Source organism: Cupressus sempervirens, chromosome 8, assembly GCF_028749045.1.
Source record: "Cupressus sempervirens isolate cs-2001-9-10 chromosome 8, ASM2874904v1, whole genome shotgun sequence".
NCBI classification, from domain to species: Eukaryota; Viridiplantae; Streptophyta; class Pinopsida; order Cupressales; family Cupressaceae; genus Cupressus; species Cupressus sempervirens.
In genome coordinates, this window is record NC_143125.1 from 773,209,868 (window position 1) to 773,213,587 (window position 3,720).

The window sequence follows — 3,720 nt, forward strand, 5'->3', positions numbered from 1 at the left end:
CAAGAAAGAGTTAGGAAGAGAGACTTTAGTAGCTTCATCAATTTGTAAGAAATCCACAAAGAGTGATTCGAACTCCTTATTAGGGCCCTTGGCCAAACCATTTTTCCAATCTAATACATTTGACAACAAAACACTTAAACCTTGACATAAAAATTACCAAATCAATTCTAACACGCAAAAAAGTAGCGTAGTCTTCTCCCATTGTTCCCCACACGAAGCCTTTGTTCCACTTTATACGATCTTATATTTCCACCTGTTTCGCAATGTTGACTCAGATTCATCAACTATCCATCAACTACAGAAGGTGCAATAATTAGTCCAACTTTTATAGAACAGAAAGAGAAAAAATATGAACATGACGTTTCTGATAATAACTTATCTATGTTTTGTAGAAAGTGGTGAGAAAATTGTGCCAAAGAGAGTTGGTGGTATGCGTTGTGCCTGGTCAGAATATTAACTTCTATGCAAAAGGAAAATGTATCTAATTAGACTATTACTTTGTGACTTTTAATTTATTTAACAAACAAATTGTCTAATAGATATTGGGCGTACTTTTTAAACATACATTTGAGATAGCAATGAGAGACACGTGATTATGATGAATTGACATCACTTTAGGGCCCGTTTGTTTGCTGGAATTAATCTGGAATAGGGAAACGGGAATAGGAAAATTGGAATAAATCTATTTCAATTTTGACCCAAAATGAGAATAAATCGAATTTTAGGTTTTTTTGGAATTAGATTTATTCTTGAAAAAACCTGGAATTCGATTTATTTTCATTTTGGGCCAAAATTGGAATAGATTTATTCCAATTTTCTTATTTCCATTTCCCTATTCCAAATTAATTCCAGCAAACAAACGGACCCTTAGAATCCGTGCAGGAAAACAAAAGGGTGGGTAGATTATGAAGAAGTTGCCAGACTTGCCGTAAGTGGTACGTTACTCAATAGAAAACTTTGCATACTTTTCTTGTCGGTGTAAGAAAATTGCAGAAGAAGATGACAGATTCCACTGCTTTCTTCTTCTCTTGCTATCCTTTGATTTGTCTACAACAACTTTGAAAATGGAAATGTCTTCCCTTCTATTTTTCTGCTTAGCAACCCGAGTGAATCCACAATCATGGCACCCACAACAAAGTTATTCGTGTTTTATGTTATAGTTATTCTCCTCTTTCTCCTCCCATTCTGCTTTGGATGTATTCCCAGTGAGAGGGAAGCTCTCCTTCGATTCAAGTCCAACCTAAATTACTCTTCCTGGGAGGACAGAGGAGATTGCTGTCTCTGGGACGACATTTCCTGCCATAACACCACCAATCATGTTGTCACTGTTGACATAAATGGTTATGGAGTGGAAGGCGGTGGCGTCAGATCTGAGAGCTTGTGTGGCCTCACCTATCTTGCAACCATTCGCCTAACCTTTATGGGGTTGACAGTTGCCATTCCTCCCTGCCTTAGAAACCTCTCTTCTCTATCTGTCCTTGATTTGTGCTATAACAATTTGGATGGTGAAAGTGCCCTCAATGATGTTTGTAATCTCAGGAACCTTAGCGTGCTTGATCTCTCTCACAACCAGCTAAATGGAAGCTAACTGTCTTGTCTGGGAAATCTTTCTTCACTCGTAGAACTACGTCTATCTTATAATAGGCTGACTGGGAATATTCCATTGTCTTCTTCTCTTGCTGTTATTGATTTGGAGTACAACGATTTTGAAGGTGAAACTTTCCTCAGTATTATATGTCTACTCAATAACCTTAGTGACATTTGTCTTTCTTACAACTAGCTGAATGGAAGCTTACCAACCTGTCTCGATAGTCTCTCTTCTTTGATTGAATTAGATGTTTTTGGAAATCACTTGAGTGGTAAGATTCCACATTCTTTGGGGAAGATGTCCTTGCTGAAAGCTTTCAATGTTTCTAATAACTCCTTAAGTGGCTCTACCCCTGATTCCTTGGGTAATCTCTCCTTGCTGGATCTCCTAGATGTATCTTACAACCAATTAAATGGAACTCTTCCCTCCTCATTTTCAAGGCTCTCCTTCCTTACTGATCTATATGTTGATGGGAATGCATTTAGCCAGGGCATTGCTTCCTCGGTGCTACCCTCTTCACTTTATACTCTTTATCTATCACTAGGCAACCGACATGTAATTTCAGAGGCCACCTTTCACAACCTTACCAATTTGGAATATCTGGCCTTGTCAAATTCTGTACATAATATCATTACCACTTGGATTCCCCCATTCCAATTGCTCATGCTATATATGATATCAAGCAGGGTGGATGGTCAAATCCCATCATGGATTTAAACTCAGTTCTCACTAGTAGAGTTAGAATTGGCTAACAATAATCTTACTGGAGAAATTCCTTCGTGGCTACTGGGTATGAATCTTCTCTTCATCAATCTTACCACAAATCATCTCCAGGGACAACTTTTGCCAGAAGCAACATGCTGGAATCCATAAACATCACTGGATTTGTCAAGAAATGAATTATCTAGTTAGATTCCATCAATTTAGCCTCCTAATATAATTGTATTGTTGCTCAATGATAATCTGCTCATAGGAACTATTCCTTAAAAGATACAGGGTATCTCTTCCCTGGAGATTGCAAACTTCGCAAACAATCATTTGAATGGAATAATCCCTCCAAACTTTGCCAATTATTCCAAGCTTCAAAAACTTAATCTGGGAGATAATAATTTAAGGGGAATGATTTCTTATAAGTTAGTAAGCTGAGAGAACTTGGGTCATTAGTGATAAGGAATAATCAGCTGAGTGGATCATTTCCTTTCTCCATATCAAATTGTATAAAATTATATTTGTTAGATGTTGGGTGAAACTCCTTTAGAGGCCACATTCCAAAGTCAATCGAAAACATTTCACAGTTGAAAGTATTAGTATTCCTGCAGAGATTGGGCAACTAAAGAACCTACAAATTGCGGACCTTTCCTCAAATCAACTTTCAGGTTTGATACCACATACCATTTTTAGTTTACGAGCATTGACAGTAGAAATCCATGAGGAATTTTCTGAGGTTCAATTTCAAACAATTACACATTCCTATGGGTTTTCCTACACCTATAAGAATGAATTGACTATGAATTCCAAGGGTAGAGATGAGAACTACGCATATATTTTCCCCACCATAATGGCCATAGACCTTTCAGACAATCAACTAAGCAGGGAGCTTCCAGTTGATTTAGGAAAATTGAAAGGATTGAAGCCGCTCAACATTTCCATGAACAATTTTAGTGGTGTTATTCCAAAAAAATGACTTGGTTGGAAATATTAGACTTTTCTGCAAATCATTTTTCTGGACAAATTCCTTTAGATCTTGGTTCTCTAAACTATTTGGAAGCCCTCAACTTTTCAAACAACCATCTTACAATGAGCATACCATAAGGAGGACACATAGAAACATTTAGTGAAAACACATATTTAGACAATCCAAATCTATGGGGTTGTCCACTTCCAAAGAAATGTTTTTGGCCTAAATTTACTCCTAGTCCTACCATCTCTACATCTGTTGATAGATTAGAGCAAAGTGAGGAAAGTTTCTGGTATGACATTGGAATGGATCCATCATATGTAGCAAGTTCTACAATAGTATTGGTATTTATTGTGCTGAAGAAAAAATATTTTGAGGGAGTAGATAAGATTTTGAAAATTTTTCTCCCATGGATCCGCAATTTGACATTGTAAAACTACCCTTTCCTAAGGCG

The 3,720-nt window shown here is 37.1% G+C and overlaps 1 pseudogene; it reads left to right on the forward strand.

Annotated features, from left to right (window-relative positions):
* Positions 1-1,120: 1,120 nt before the first annotated feature.
* Positions 1,121-3,272, forward strand: LOC149544696 (uncharacterized; annotated as a pseudogene).
* Positions 3,273-3,720: the final 448 nt, after the last annotated feature.